At 38.3% G+C, this 17,777-nt stretch overlaps 2 pseudogenes; one reads left to right on the top strand and one right to left on the bottom strand.

Moving 5' to 3' along the window:
- Positions 1 to 7,108: 7,108 nt before the first annotated feature.
- On the bottom strand, positions 7,109 to 9,229 carry LOC141574632 (uncharacterized; annotated as a pseudogene).
- LOC123614388 (troponin T, slow skeletal muscle pseudogene) lies at positions 8,958 to 15,450 on the top strand (annotated as a pseudogene).
- The last annotated feature ends 2,327 nt before the right edge of the window (positions 15,451 to 17,777 follow it).

Raw genomic sequence — 17,777 nt, 5'->3', positions numbered from 1 at the left:
ACCTCAAAAAACAATCTGTTCAATAAATGTAAGATTCTTACACATCCTAGTACTTAGTTAACTTTTGGCAATTATCCTTTGCAAAAATCTATACTTTAAAAGCATAAATTTACTTATTTCAGAGGAAAATAATAAAATTCCTCTTACCCCATATACATTGAATTGTGATAGCCCTCTAGAAACTTCCCTATAGCTTGTTGTAAATTCTTTAATTAAATCATGACTAAAATTATGGGGAAAAATAGATACAGAGTATTAGCTTTCATACACTTGTTAATTACATTTTAAAATTTTTTAGAAATGTAGAGTTTAATTATGAAAAATTTCTTGATATTAAGAACATAACATAATTTAAAAGAGGATGATACATAATTTCACTGTTCTTTAATCCAAAATTATGTATACCCAAAACCACATTTTGTTAGTATTCAAATAATATTGTTATCCCACAAATGTTAATATTTCAAATAGGTGTAGTAGTTTTAATAACTCATATCTCAAATGTATTTTATCATCTATGTTTTCCAAGTTATTATTAATTAGGATAGAAGTTTGACACTCCAAAATTTATTATTATCCATATCAATAATCACAAATATAATATACAAAACCTTCTAATTTTCCTATACCAGGATGTAACAGGACACTATTTTTAAAAGGTTACTGCACGTTCCCATGGATGATGGTCACCAAGATTTATAATAATTTAAAAGTACATTGCTAATAACAAACATGGTTATTCTGAATTTCTTCACTTTAAAGCAATCAGCACTGTCTTCTCAAAAAGCAGAACTTCTCAGTTTAGGTGGGAAAGGGTAAGGATTGAGATCACATGTTTAGTTGTCACTATGAAGTCCTCATCACTGTGATCACTGAGGCTGACTTACGCAGCTGTAAAGCATGCAGTATGCACTCAGCAGTTTAGAGGTGCCTGTATTCTACTAGTCTGCACTAATTCAATGGCCAACACTAGGTTGAACACACACTGCTGAGAAATAAAAATAAAATGCTAGTATTTGGTGCAATGGTGAAATGTGATGCATCAGGGGAGGAAGATAAAGCTTGTAGGAACTGAAGTATTATAACCAACATAGGGAATGTCACTGCTGCTATTTGCATCATAGGATTTCAGTTTGGCCCATTTGCTTTGCAAGTGCGAGGTGTTCATTACAATAAAAGTGGATATTTTCCCCAGACTCCAGGTGGGTTTATGCTTAACTGTGAGTCCCTAAAATCCACACACCTTCCATAGACCTGATGACCAGTAACAAGCAACAAACTGTGGCTTGTCAACCAAACTACTGATTTCTAAAGTTGGGATTTCAAAGAAAAAACTGGCTGCCATCAATTTTAGTAGAGTTTTTGCAATAATTTTTTTTTAATTAAGATAAAACTCCTTTAGGTATTCGGCCTCCCAGTTCTTCCTTATCTTAAAGACCTTGTGCATATATGACAATATCACCTTGACCTCTTCAAGATTTAATTTTCAGAAGCAGATCTACACCCATGAAAATAGGAGAAGGAAAGAGGACTGGAGACTGTGGTAAATATATCTGTATTTGTGAATCCAACCCCAGTACTCTCTCTTTCAAGTTACACAGGGAAAATTACAAAACAATACTTTAGTGCTACTTATTTTTTTTAAATAAATAAAACAATTCTCTTTGATCTTAAGAAGCAATAGCTTATAACCATGATATCTTTTACATAAATCTTAAGAAATGTGAGTTATGGAGATTCTATTTAGAATCTGTCCTGCATTGCTACATAGGTTTCAGATATCATAACAGTCACTGAGAAAACGTTCTATGAAAGCACTTCAAACACAACTTTGATGTTGATGAGTGTGGACACGCCTTGTGTAACGAGAGCTCACCAAACCAGTGGTGGGGACCTAATGTAGAAGCCTTGGGAAATGACTGGAACATTTAAGCCCTCATGGCAGTTTTCTGACTGTGTAAATCCTACTCCTGTTTGGTTAATTTAAAAAAAAAATTAAATTCAATGTTTAGCTCTTATTTTTAACACTAAATCCCTACCACTCAATACTAATCAAAAATGTTGTCTAGAGAAGTAATATTTACTGGTTTCAATTACACAACTGAGTAATTGCTCAATTACTCAATCACATCTCAAGAACATATGATACATCCATCTGGATAAAGCCTGCCCAGTGGAGTGACAAATCTGGACCTAAGTGCAATGGTTGGGTTTACTAAACTGCACACTAACTTGCCCATGCTGAAGTCATGGTGGAACTTTCTAAGAAGCTGTTCTTGGATAGTTAGTTCTGTTTTGTTCCTGTTGAGTTTGTTGCTCTGCAGAGTTGAATGATTAACGGCGGCATACAATTCTCTCCGGTCTCCATGCTAGGATCCTGCGCTGCTCATCTGTATTTCCTATTCTGAAAAGACCCTGTTTATCACAAAATGGAGATTTTCCCCTCTGAGGCTGGCTATTAGGGAGCTTAAGCCAAGCCTGTGACCCATCTCCGGCAGGATATGTCCTCATGACGTGTTGTCCTCTGCAGACTTGTAGGATATCTTCCTCTTATTTCCCCTTTGCTTCAATTTGCTCACGCAGCTTAGTTCGCTATGTCTTATTATATGCTTTCCTATAGGCTTCCTTGGATCCTTTTCAGGATAGGACAAAACATAAATAATTACAAGAATGAATGAAATACTTGCCCCCTTCTGAATCTTGTTCAAGATGATTATTTTGAGTAAAACAGTTTGCATATTATACAAATGCAATGTTATCCTTGTGTGGTAGGGGAGAGAATGTACTGAGTCACAAAATACATTTTAGCCTCCAAGACAACATTTTTGTGAGATAAAGAAAATATATCATTGTATGTATTCTGATCCAGAGAAATGAATCATCAAGAAGTGAGGATGTGTCTAAAAAATAATAACAAAAATAATAAGGACATAAATGAACTACTTATTATTTATAACTAAGATGATTGATTTCTTGAATATGTGTAAGCACATTTGACTGTCCCTTATGATTGGATCACTGCACTATGTTGATTTCTTATTTTGTAGTTGGCTTTATTCCTTTGATAACTAAGTTTAAAAAGCTAAAGCTCTAATCTGTTCTTAGAAACAATAATCAGTACATACATGTAAACTAAAAAAAGTGCAGTATACTGTATATATGTACTTACATGCAATATAATGTGTATGTGCAGTCAAACTGTAAGAATTCTGCCTAATAAAACTGAAGAAGGAAAAAAAATTACTAGAAAACTAAAAAACAGTGAAGATTTGTCAAAAGATCATTAACACAAGGCAGTAAGTGGCCAATAGCAATAAAATAGCCAAGTCTAGATACAAATTGCTTTGTGTCAAGAATACATCTGAACAATCTGGGTGGACAAGCGAATAAATTCTCAGGTCAGTTTTGTTACAGATCCCTTGAAATGCACGGACATTTCTGTAGTTTCTTTTGTAACCTGCTGTTCTTCAAATACTATGTATTAAATTATAGACAAGAACTTGAAAGTATTGAAGGTGGTTTTCACTGATTTATTTTTATAATTACCTTTTCCCCTATCATTAACTATTACTGGATTCTACTACAGTTAAAAGAAAATTAATTCACTTTAACATTTTTATCTGTTCACAATTGTCAGTACTATAATTTTGAAACAATTCTCACTATACAGAGAAATATGATGGAAAGTACCTTGATAAAAAATTACAACCAACAATTTCCTTGTGAATTAATAATACTGTTTTGGCATTTCCTGTTAGTTTAATTGTAACTAAAATAATTATTCTACATCATAAATGTCAAACTGTCTGACTGCATTTATGAAATAGAGTTTATTGTAGGATGGTTGATCTGATTTGTGTCTGTTTACATCTCTAACTTTTTCCAAAAAATGTTTTATAATTGATACATGTTATTTAAAATCAGAAGAAATAAACAAATAATGAGAGCAAATTTATTAATATTATAGGTAGTAATTTGGGTCTAAAATGTCTTGTTTGAGTAAAGTGATTAACTTTTTAAATAAAATCTGAATATTATAATCATTTCTATCCTCTATTAATAGTAGAAAATGGGTACTATGCATATTTACATTTATATCTGAAACCTGTAGAATAGTCCCTAGTTGACAGCCATGTCCATCCTCTCTGACTTTTGACATCTTTCCCTACATCGCTTCTCTTTTACTCCACTGTTTAGCTATTTTCTCCTCTGAGAAGTCTTTCCTGCTGTAGGCCCTTCCCTTTAGCTTTCAAAAAAACCCAACTGTATCATCACACTCCCTATATTGTATAGTAGCTGCTGTTTGTATATCTCCCATCTCAGCTTTTATAACATATTTGAAGGTGAGGAAAACGGTCAATTCATCTCAGTATTCTCAGCAGCTACTCCAGTGCCTGGGAACCGATGGGCATTACTGAATGGTTAACATCCTAGTCATGCTGTGATTTTTACCTTGCCAGTAATGTTAACAATTTTGCCTCATACAAATTATATTTAGGCCAAAAGAATGGAACAAGTGCCAAATACATTAGCCATTGCTACTTTATTTCCTCAAAACAACTCCGAAGGTAATGCCAATAGCTATTATTTTCCCACAGAAAGGTACCCACATAATTACACCAAAGACATAGAGAAAAGAGACAGAGACTTTTGCCTTTTGTTGGCATTTCCAGTGATTTTCTTAAAGGCCACCCTGCCTTGCGCACAGTGGATGATGCTCATTTTCCTAGCAGTCATTACACTAATTTTGCACCTGTGTACAAATGGCAACTATGTACTGAGTCCATCTCATCACGTTCTCTATCATCACGCTGTCTTAAGTCAGTCAGTCACTTTGAGGTCCTTGTGTCTTCACCTAAAAAATTGGAGGCAATGCCTATTTACTGTTTTGAAAATAAACCCCGATAATTCATTTGAATTCTTTCTGTGAAAGGTGTTTAATTTCTTATAAAAGACATGGCTAAAATACACTTTTTCTGATTATTAAGAATGTCACTCTAGACACCTATCTATGTAGTTTTAAAGAAGCTTTAAGCAAAATAACCTGTGAAGATGTGATAGGCTTATGAATCGATATTTTGGAGTTACACACACATCTGTGGCTCGCACCAGTCTGGTGTAAGAATGCTTACTTCATTAGGCATACCACTCGTGTGGCGCACATCAGAGTGTGATATGTCTCCTGTGTGCTTTAAAGGATGTATCAAATGATGATCTGTGAACAAAACTGTACATTAAAGGTAATGTCTCTAATTGGGATGCTGAAAAGATACCAGCACAAAAATTGGCATGATTTTTCCTATGGGGACAACAGCCTCAGATATTGTCTCCTCCACCTGTATTACAACCTAATGATTTCCACATCCCTCTGTCTGGTCTAATGCATTCCAGTCCTAGCAAGCAGGGAGAGATTTTGAAACTAGCAGAAACTGAGCAGTCAGAGAAATGATACATGCTTTTAATTGAAGTGTAGCTATGGTGACCTTAATTCAATGGACAGGCTGTGGACATTTTTACTGTTTAAACTTGTCTTTGTAGAAGAGCAGCAGTGTTTTTCCAGATGTGACTGGGACCAAGCCACTAATTCCATAATTCAAATAAAATACACTAAGTACTTGGGACCTCTCATGATCACCACAAGAAAGTCTTTATAAGTCCAGAAAACAACATACCAGCTGTCCCTGATTTTGCATTTTTCCCCCTGTTTCTCTTCTAGTCAAAGTTTTTGACTTGGACACAACTTTTCAGCATCTGGGAATGTTTTCACTAATGAGATTACACCAGACTTCACTGATTCTTAAAGAAAGTAGTTGTTATTTTTAAATTTCAACAAACCACATCTTTTTTTCTTTGTAACTTCATCAAATCCTGATGAAGAACTTAGTTTCCTTTAAAAAGTCCAGAAATGTGACTTTTAAATATTCCTAGATTAAGAGGTGGTCTGTATTTAAATCTACAGAACTATCATGATTCTTAAATAACTGCCCCAGTAAACAAATTACAAGCACATTCTGACAAAAGTATTTTTTCTTCATAAAGTTTTAATTTATGTTTTTACTGGTAGAAATTATTATACATATATATAATGTGTATATTATATGTATGTATATATGTGTGTGTATTCAATTAGAAGTGATCATTTAATCTCCAGTTTTGTTGAAATTTTAAGTAATTTCAAAAGGTTCACAGTTTCTTGGCTCCCTCTGTAGATTACAACACTTCTGAGCCTCCAAGAAGCAGACAGATAGAATCACTCTTAAATATGAACAACTCAGCAGGCAAAACAGGCTCCTTTGATCAGTCTTACTCATACCTGCTCCTTGATCTATTTCTAACACAGAATTTTTAGAAGATATAAATACCATATATATTGTCTTATTTTCCTTTTCGGTGTAGGTACATATAAAATTCTATATAATAATATTTAATATTATACCTATATAACCATACATTTCAATACATTTGTATTTCTCCTATTATTACTTAATACTTTATTAACTTCATTTTCACTTATTTTTTGATCTACACAGACTGACAAACCACATTTTCTAAGATAGAGACAATGTTTTTAATGTGGTTAAGATACAGCAAATGATATAATCTATAATACAGGAAATATTCTAGATGATGATTTATCATATTTAAGCCAAAACTGTATGCCTAACAGCTATTCCAATTTAAAAAATACATGGTATACACATATTTTTAAAGTGTATTTGTAATGTTAGGTTATTTAAATTGCATGTGTATCTATTAGACATAATGTAAATTTTAACTATACATAAAGTCTAACTTTGAAAATGTAATTAACAATTAAAGTTAATCAATTTCTTTTCTATTGCCTCTAATAAGCTTAATGCACCAAATATTATCAAGCAAAAACTCCTCATTCAAATTAAAATTTGCCTAGTCAAATAAAAAGTGTATCATATCTAAAGCCAAAATTTCTTAATATAAAATAACTTTTATCTAGCAATAGTTTCACAAATGCAATTTAATCCATTATAAGGATGGAGTTTCTTTAGCTAGACAGAATCTTTGGATATTTTTCTAGGATTATATGAATTAGAAAGTTAACTGAAATAGTGTCTAAAGTTAAAATCTTCTCCAATTTCTGGATTTTTAAACATTTATGTTTATTCATACCACATACTTTTCCTCTGTAATTTCAAAGTGATTGAATTCTAATTTTTAGCTTGAACACTGAGCTCTAGAAATGGAAGTCTGTGATTCATATCCTGTTTCTAAAATTTAAGTCATCAGTCAATGAGTGTTATTATTTTCAGACTAATGAGAATTAGTAAGAATAATCAGTATTACCATAATAAACAAAGCAAAACAAAAGAAACAGAAGCAGCATTAACATAAAATAATAATAAATTTAATATTAGCCAAAGGATCAAAATTAAAATGAAATGGGATATTAAATCTCTGTTCTGTTTTTTTTAGGGACATGCCAGGTGTTTAATGGGTGCCTGGCGCTGCCTGCCAGGGCTGTCCATCCCCACCAAGCTGGGGTTCTGGGCCCCAGCACCCCTCACCCAGGCATTTCGCAGACACTCCAGCCACACACCCAGCTAGAGGAACCAGAAGAAACCGGCTGCACCTTCCCCAGGTGAGCGAATGGCATTTTAAAAAGAGAAAAGGCTTTGCATAAAAAAAGGTCTCAAGAGAAAAACTACCACAAAAGGGGAAAGAGCCTTCCTAAAACCCACACGTTCCACACTGAAAATAAAGTAATAGGTTAAAACACTGCATCTAATAAAACCTTGAGAAAGGGTGCAGACTTCAAGTTGCTTCCATGTCGTGGTCTTCGGGGTCTCCCTCTTGGCCAGTAATGCTTTGGCGGCCCGTGTGGCCGAGCGGTGGGTACCGACTCCCCCACACCCTTGGGTTGAAGTGCATCAGACTGCAATGTAGCGGACTCTCCCCGAATCCAGAAGCAGCTCTCAGCCAGGAGCCGTTCTCCCCCAGCTCTGGCCAGTGAGGCCCACAGGGTGGCCGGGGCCGTCCCTCAGCCCATCGGGGGCACACAGGCGACCCCGCCGAGGCTTTGTGCCTCCCCTCCAATGTCCCTGCTCCCTGCCTGTTGGCTCGCCTGGGATTTAGCCTCCCTCCCCCGCTCCGAGCACCAGCTGGACCCCGGGACCTGAGGCCTCGTCGAGGCGCACGGGCACGGGCGGCTCCCCACCGCGGGCCTGGTCGGAGCCCGGGGGAGGCGGGGGCTGCTCCTCCCCTGCCCGGAGGCGGCGCGGCTGCGGCTGCGGCTGCGCCTGGCCTCTGCTGTACCGCTCCGGCAGGACCTTGGTGGGCTGCTTGCCCACCCGCTCCCTGGGCGCGCCGTGGCTCAGCAGCCAGCCCGTGAAGTCCTAGTGCGTCGGGTCGGGCCCCAGCATGAGCCTGGCACGGCCGGGCTGGCTCTGGCACCACACCAGGCCGATGGCGGCGATGGTCCGGATCTCCATCACCGCCTCCAGCACCGGCATGCCCTTGACCAGCAGGCTGACCAGCACAGCCGCAGCTCGGAGGGAGCCGCCGTCAGCAGGCGCCGCGGCAGCCCCTGCATGAAGGGCATGTCCTCGGGCGCCGGGCGCTAGGGCTCCCCGGGCAGGGGCGGCTCTCGGTAGATCCAGGCCAGCAGGCCCAGCCCCAACACCAGCTGGATGCCCTCCTCCATGGTGGTCCAGGACGGGAAGGGCAGCCCGGTGGCCTCGAAGTGCAGGAAGGACTCCCAGCGCTGGCACCGGGAGAGCAGCAGCCAGGCCAGCAGCGTTCGGCAGCCTCCCCGCAGGGCCTGGCAGCGGCAGTTGAAGACGGCATCGCCGGTCAGGTCGCCCAGCAGCGCCAGCTCCCCGGAATTCAGGGACAGCGCTGCCCCCCCCCCCCCCCCCCCGTCATACACCCGCAGAATCCAGGTGACCATGAGCTCGTTGGGGTTCTACCTGAAGTGCGGCACGATGGCCAGCAGCTCGGTATACGTGCAGTAGCGGTCGCCTCGCCCCACCTGGGTGGGCTGCAGGGCTCTCTAGGCCGTGACTGTGGCAGCTTCTGCCCTGGGACGGGAAGAGGCCGGGAGGGGCGCGGGCACGGGTGCCAGAGGGATGGTGGCGGTCTGGGACTCCTGGAGGAACCACTGAGAGGGATGGCCAGGCTGTTCAACTCCTGAGGAACCACCAAGATGGGGTGGTGGTGGGTGGCGCCTCAGCTTGAAGATACACCTCACGCTCACTCTCTCCAATGCCTAAATCTCTATTGTATTTTCTTGTTCTTTCTTTGTCATTGGTTTATAGCCAAATAATTGCAATTCAAAATAATCTCTTCCTCTCAAACATATTAATAGCAGATACTTTTATTCAAGACTTTTAAGAAAGCACATATATACCAGTCACCAGAACATAAGTTCAATCCATAGTTTAAAAAATTTTTACTTTACTGTGCATCATATGCTTTTCCAAATTGTTCATATACTGGTATAGTTTTGGGCTAGTGCTCATAAATTAGTACTTATTTATGTATTGCTTATTCACTCAAATTTGCCCGAGTTCATAGATAAATCTATCTGCTCATCTATCTAGATTTGCTATTATATTGCTAGCTTTGTTTATTCTCTGTAATGGTTAACTACCACTGTATGTCTTTAAGAGATAATAACATCTTAACTTGTCTTGCTTTCTCACAATGATTAAGACTGGAACACAGGGAAGGGGAGGGTATAGCTCAAGCGGCAGAGGGCGTGCTTAGCATGCATGAGGTCCTGGGTGCAACTCCCAGCACCTCCTTTAAAAATAAATAAGTAAATAAACCTAATTACCTCCCCTTTCTCACCACCAAAAAAGCAAAAAGACTGGAACGCAGGGACTCTAACACTTCCCTAACCAAGGTCCATCTTTTGATAGGAAAGCACAAGGGAAAAAACTCTGACAGGAGTAATTCTCTCTCTCTCACATACATACACACTTATACAATATACAATTTCCAGCCTGAAGTTGCCCACTACAATCCACTACTACCCAAGCTTAGGGTCTTCTCCATGGTGAACAATCCCTTCTTTGCCTCTGGCATATCTGCTCTCTTCTGTGTGCAGGGACACCTTTTCCTACAGTCCTGCCAGAGTTGCCAACAGACATCAGAAGTGTTCGGGTTCCCTTGCCATCCTTACTTGTGGAGCCGGCCACCAATTTCTATGCTCTCTCTGGCCACCAGTCTCCACACTGTCCATTATCTTCCTGACAGACTGAGGGACTCCAAAAAAGGCAATAGGGACCAACTGCAAATGGCAAGTCACAAAGAGGAGAAGATTCAAGTAAATTTGCTATTGAAATTCTTTCAAACCTGTGGGGGAAAATGCATTTTGGAAAGTTTGCTTTGATCACTGTCAAGGTTTTAGATTTAATAGACCCACCAGCTTAAAAAAATGTGTGTTTACTTAGTACAAAACTGTGAATTGTTGCTGTTGTAGCCTTTAATTAACATGTATAGACAATTAAGATAATTCAAGTCATACAAATTGCTTAGATTATTTATCTCAAATAAAACCGAGTCATTCAAAAAATTTATTTTTATTTTATGCTGTGTAAATCAGGCATTGTTAGTAAAAAAAAAAGTACATTATAAATTAAAAAATAATCATCTCATTTTGGCAAAATTTCACATTTAAAGCTGACAGAGTTCACTGTAATCCTTGACGTAGATTTTATGTGGTAACTCAGAACATGCAGATTTAAAAGAACTTCAGCCACAGAGAGTTGTGTGCTTATTTTTATATTAATATATTTTGCATTAATAGAAAATAATTACTACCATTCAAGATTTATAAGGTCTTTTTAAAAACCTGTATCATTACTCTTTCCAGTCCTCTAAGTGAATATTAAATTCTTACACTAATTATGGAGAAACAAACTTTTTAGGTATTTTGAGAGGCTTGAATAATTATATGTTTTTGATTGGTGTAACTTTTATAATGGTTTTAATAATAAAAATATCTTCAAAGTATTAAAATATGGAAATAATAGTATACCTCATAAAAGTTGTTTTGTTAGAAGCTTGAGTAAATTAATATATATTTTACCTATTGAGGCTCCAGAAGACTATGAATCAAAATTTAGAATACCTGAGCTTCCAAGAGATACATATCTAAGATATTAATCAACATTAAATGTAGTGAGTGAGTTAGGATTGAGGCTGCGTAGATAGGTAGTATCTATTTGTAAAAGCTCTCCCTCTTTAATAATAAGCATAGTGGAAAGTTAGTCTTTAAAACCCATCTTAAGAATCTGTGAATTTCCTAGTGGAAATAAAAGAAATATCCATCCACACATACAACCCAATAAGAATAATATTTGTCTATTGGTTCAAACTGTTGGGTTCTCTCTGGGTAAGTCATTAGGCTTCCTGGCAAAAATTTTTCACCCCTCAAAATCATAGAATACATTTTCTTAGTCACTTCAAAAAACAGTTGAGTTGATTAACTTGGGTTATTCTGAACAGAACACCAGAATTTGTTCTGGGTTCTTGGAAGAAAGGTGCTATCTTAAAAAATGGCCATAAATGCAGTTCTAGTTTCAATATATGTTAAAACTAATTTGTGAGGTTAAAATATAAATTTATAATACATGTGTTCATTGGCTTGTTTAAACTATGCTCTAATATATACAAATATATTAGCATTTAATCTAAAGTGCATATATGGTTGACTCTTTCTGTATATTAAATACTATTCCAATACATTTAGGAAAAATAATAATAAAGTACTATTTAGACAGCAGTAACTTCAAATGGGCATTGTTAATGTTAACACATTAACATTGTTAACGTTAACACACATTGTTAATGTGTGAAGATTTAAATATAAGAATATCTTACTGTAGACCTAAATAAACATGCCAATTGTAAATTCACCTTATTTTTATTTATTTATTTTTGAATTTGCTTTAAACACAAGCCATTGGGAAAACAGCACAGTAGAGAATTCTTCTCTTGTTTGTATGTTTATTCTGTTCTACGTATAAAATCACAAGCTGAGGCCAAAAATAGAAATTAACAAGATTTATACCTCTGCTCCTAAGTCATCATCATAGGATACTACTATTAATTAAGCCAAGCAGCTTAAGAAGCATAATATATAAATATTCATGTACTTTCACATGTTTATAAAGTTTCATTTCAAGTGTATATCAGTCTCAAGATTTGGTTTATGGAAAAGGTTGCTAATAATCCTGCAATACCGCTTAACACAGCACATACATACAATTGCAATTAGTGCATGCCATTTGTATTACAAATATATGTATAACTAACTTGAAAATTTAAAATTAACAATCTGGATTATTTTGACTTCTTTAGAAACATTATATAATAAATATTAATTATAAGAGAAATTGTAATATGAAAAAAACTAGTTCTCTTTAAGGACCTTATTTGCTAGTCAGAATATAGTTTCTGAACCTTAATGCCAAACAGTTATGTTTAGTCTGTTTAAACACACACACAGGAAAAATAAGAGAAATCCACAAGAATGGCTTATTCACAGATACTCTTTGATTCTGTCAAATTCAGTGCAATGCCAAAGATGTAAATTTTATATGGTGTTAGCATAATATTAAAATGTTGCTAATTTTTAGTAACAATAAATCTTAACATGAACTGTAATACCTGGTTTAAACTATAATGCAGAAATAATTTCAAATATTATGAAATATACATAAAAATGAAAGTTGTGCAGTCCACATCTAATGAAATGGATAACTGAAGCAATTACTTAGATAATACAAATATATAACTACCTGTACATTTTAAATAAAAACTATTTTGAAGTCTTTATTTTTCATTTTCAACTTGCATCTATAGATGCAAATTAGAAATTATGAGACCAAAACTATGCACCCAAGCAGGTTGAAACTAAGAATATCATAACTGAACATCAGAGTTTACATTCAAAAATAGAGTAGAAATGTTGATAGAGGAGAGCAGCAAATCAAACTTTAGGATATAAAGTATCATTTAGGGAGCTCAGCTCAGTCACCTGGTTAAAACATCTTTAAAATAAATAAATGATACTAAGCTCTCAAATATATTTGAGTATTTGCCAAAGCTAAATTTTCACTGGTGGTGGCAACATTCTGTCTTCGTTTTCCTTCATATCAGTGACTGTAAAATTTTCCTTTTAAATGTGATTTGACTGTAAAGCTGTAAATGCCTAAAATATTACTTTTGTCTTATTTTAACTTCTCAGGTTATGTCTGCTCTAGTGACTATCAAATGCTAAAAGAACTTGTGTTTCAAAGGACAGATTCTGGACTTCTGAATGGCATGATCTACTTTTCCTGTATTAAAATGATGGGAGATAAGAGCAGTGATTAGAAAGGCAGTTGTCAGAGGAATAAAGAGTAGTTTGTTTTGAAAGCTATGACTGCTTAATAGTCATATAAAATGGGCAAGTCATTTCCACATTCTGAGCCTTAATTTTCATATTCTAAAAAGGCAAAGAACAATAATAATATTCCTCATTGGTTTTTATTTTGTCTGTTTGTTTTTAGAATTGAGAGGGAATGTGTACAATTGCTTGGAGTATCAAATTAAATTTAAAACTCACAATGAATAATCATGAAATTGAATTATCAAACTATTCTGTAATAGCAATTTATATAGTAAAAAACACCACACCACAGTACCCTTTCTTTCCCACTCATATTCTGTCTCTCTCCTCTCTCTTTCTGACTAGCCCGTTCCAATGCAATATTAAAATTATTACAAAGTAAATGTATTTGGCAAACTCATGTCTGTTGTGAACGTCTCACTTGCTAAATTTTAATAAACTATTTTCCCAGGATTGATTTATTGCTAAGCCTAGTTTTATGTGTATTTGAAACACTCACAGGTGATTGACAGACATTACAGAGCTACACAGCACATGTTGTTAACACTGTATCTCAAAGTGTCTTGGTGTTTAGAATCACAGTGGAAATAGTGGGTGACCATCACGTACCAACAATCATCCTACTGTACAAAGGACAGGCATCATCACTCACAGAAGGTAATGCATCACTCACAGCCAGAAGTTTCACTTAACTGGAAGACCTTTATGGTCCAGCTCCACATAAGTTTCTCCCAAAACTCTCATGAAGCAATCACATATATTTGTACTGTTTCAAATAAATTTTTTAAATAGAAGAGTCTCCAATTTATACCTTTAATTTATATTCCAGTATCTAATTCTCTAGTCTCATATTTCAAGTCGCCTGAAACACAGCTCCACTATAATACATAATTTTAAAGAGGGGAATTGAGGGCAGGAAAGAGAAAAGGAAATACAGTGAATGGCAAAATCTTTCGCAACACATTCTTGGGAGACAGAGACGTAGGGTAAAATCTAAGCGGGACTTGGGAGTATCTGAAACTGTCAGAAGAGAGAGCTGAGCCCTGTGTAATAAGAAAGCACAGCAGAATTAGGTTGATGTCATCTGAAATGTTTTCATTCCTCTGGCATGAGGTCACTAGGAGTTTTAGTATTATCTGATTAAGACCGTCAGAGAATACTGAAAGGAATCAGATACTAAAATAGATTTACGAATACTCAGCCCCGCCGCCTGCACCTCCGCTGACCCGGCCTCAGGTCACACCAAGGCGTGGGGCGCCGAGGAGCAGCCTGAGAAGAGGAGGCTGCCGAGGGGGACGACGCCCCCGGCGCCGGCGCCGGCGGCAGAGCCCGAGAGGAGTGCCACAGGCCAGGCCTCCCGTGGTAGCTCCACTGACCCCGCCGAAGATCCCAGAAGGGGAACGTGCGGACTTCAGTGACACCCGCCGGAAGCTCCTGGGAAAAGAGCTGCCGGAGCTGCAGACGCTCACTGACGTGCATTGTGAGCAGTGGAAGGAGCAGGAAGAGGAGCTCGTGGCCCGGAAATCGCTCCCTGCGCGGCGCCGGGCACAGAGAGCTGAGCAGCAGCGCTTCAGAACGGAGAAGGGACGCGAGTGTCAGGCCAAGTGGTGGAGGAGAAGATGCAGAAGGAAGAGGAAGAGGCCAAGAAGCGGGCTCAGGATGATGCCAAAAAGAAGAAGGTTCTGTCCAACATGGGGGCCCATTTTGGGGGTTACCTGGTCATGGCAGAACAGAAGCGGGGGAAGCACCAGACAGGGCGTGAAGTGAAGCAGCGCATCCTGTCTGAGCGTAGAAAGCCTCTGAACATCGACTACACGGGAGAGGACCAGCTCCGGAAGAAGGCCCAGGCCCTGTCGGACTGGATCCACCAGCTGGAGTCCGAGGAGTTTGACCTGATGGCCAAGGTGAAGCAGCAGAAGCATGAGGTCTACGCGCTGTACAACCGCATCAGCTCACCCAGCAGTTCCGGAAGGGGCGGGACGGGCCGCGTTGGAGGTCGCTGGAAGTCGGGAGGGGCGCTGGCCCACCCCACAGCAGCAGGGCGCCTTGGAGTGTGTGCCCCAACTGTGGCTTGACATAAACGCTCCCCTTTCAGGTACCTGCTGAAGTCTTTGATTGTTACTGTTAACACGCGGTTGCCACTCTGGTAAACGGAGAGGCCACGGACTCGCGATCTGATCGCCTGGCAAATCTTCAGCAGTCGTGGTGATGATGTGCAGATTCGGACCCTCACACACAGTGGTGGGAATGGAAAATGGAAAACAGTCTGGTGTTTCCTTGAAAAGTTAAACGTAGACGGGGTAGGGGGATAGCTCAGTGGTAGAGCGTGTGGTTAGCATGCAGGAGGCCCTGGGTTCAATTCCCAGTACCTCCATTAAAACCAAAACCAAAACCAAAACACAAGTTACATGTAGAGTTACCAGAGAACTCAGTAGTGCTTTTCCAAGAGAACAGAAAACGTACATCGCACAAAAATACACGATTGTTGGCAGCAGAATAGCCAAGAGGTGGAAACAACCCAAAGGTCCGTTAACCAATGCATGGATCCCAGAGACTATCATTGAGCCATGAAAAGAATGCGGTGCTAACACGGGCTACAACGCAGACAAGTCTCAAAATCATCATGTGTGAAAGAAGCCAGACCACAGAAGACCACATCTTGTGGGATTCCATTGATACGAAATTCCCAGAAGGCAAATCCACCAAGGCGGGAACCGGAAGAAGGGAGGAATGGGGGGAGGGAGGTGGTGGTGATGGTTTAAAGAATTGGTGTTTCTATTGGGGAGGGGGTGAAAATGTTCCAGAAATCGATAGTAGTCATGGCTGAACAACCTTGTGACTAGGCCAAAGGAAAAAAAAAAAAAAAACAAAAACTCAAAAACAACAACAACAGCAAAAAAACCCCACTGAATTGCACCCTTTGAAATGGTAGCTTTTTCAGGATGGGAATTATATCTGAATTTACAAACCCAAAACCCAGCCAAATAAAAACGTTTGCAATGTTGTCTCTGGAAAATAAATCAAATAAAATCTGTTTACGTTTGGTGTCTCTTCATCACAACTAAGCAAAAGCTAATGTTAGAATTTCAAATTCACCACTTCTTTCTAAAACCAAGTCTATCATATCTGCCTCTATCTCCACCAACTGACAAGTCAGCAAGTCCTTATTTCCATCAATGATACACATTCTTTGTCACTACATTTAGAATCTAAGAACCGTGGCTTTTTTTGGGGGGAACTTATACTAAAAAATCATTTATTATTTATCTTAAATTCAAATTTTTTAATTGATGTATAGTCAGTTTACAATGTTGTGTCAATTTCTGGTGCACAGCACAATGCTTCAGTCATACATGAACCTACATATATTCAGTTTCATGTTCTTTCTCACCATAAGCTACTACATGACATTGAATATATTTCCCTGTGCTACACAGTATAAAGCTGTTTATCTATTCTACATATACCAGTCAGTATCTGCAAATCTCCAACTCCCAGTTTACCTCTTCCCACCCCCTCCCCCCTTGCAACCACAAGTCTGTATTCTATGTCTGTGAGTCTGTTTGAGAACTGTGTTTTACTTCAGTCTTCAACTAAAACTACTCGGCTGCTACAAATTCATAGATTCTACTTACTTAATACTGGCCCTAGTATCTCTAGCCTCACTTGATGTTGAGAACTGAAAAGCTCACAAACCATGTAGATAATCTTGGGCTAGAAACTTAACCTCAGTACATTTATCAACAAAATTAGGATAGTAAGTCATGGATACTATGAGGATTCTTGCAAGGATCAAATGAGAAAATGTGTGAAAAAGCAAACACTACAATGCTCTAAGCATAGTCAAAACGTAATTTAGTTGGCTCTCATGGAAATGTTCTAAACAAAACACTGCACTTACTGGGTTCACAATATCCCTTCTTTTAAAATTCCTACCCTCCTTTCAGGATGAATCATATGTTATACTGTGTCATGAACACATCTAGGATACTTCCACACAGCTCTAAACTTACCCTTCTCTGATGCAGAATGGCCACACTCTGTCTAGTAGTACTTTTCCCCTAGGATTGTACTATTCACTCTGAAGGACCACATTCTTCTCCAGTCCATGGGCTGATACATTTTTTAATACTCCTGCAGTAACTAGTATAGTGACCTGCACTTAATAGATGCTCAGAAATATTTGTTTAATTTAACTGTATGGATCTTTTGTTCCAAACTTCAAGAAAAAAATAACAGTTTCACAACCTGAGGGTTTATTTTTTTTATTCTCTTATTCCAGAGTGAGTTTCTAAAATGATTCTCAACCTAAATCTGCATCAGCATGACCTGGAGGGTTTTTTTCAAACAACAAACAAACATTTAGACTGCACCCCAAGCTTCTTGAAACAGAATGTGGAGC

Source organism: Camelus bactrianus, chromosome 22 (genome assembly GCF_048773025.1).
Source record: "Camelus bactrianus isolate YW-2024 breed Bactrian camel chromosome 22, ASM4877302v1, whole genome shotgun sequence".
Taxonomy (NCBI): Eukaryota; Metazoa; Chordata; class Mammalia; order Artiodactyla; family Camelidae; genus Camelus; species Camelus bactrianus.
The sequence above is the reverse complement of the archived record's forward strand: the minus strand, read 5'-3'. Positions and strand labels throughout refer to the sequence as shown.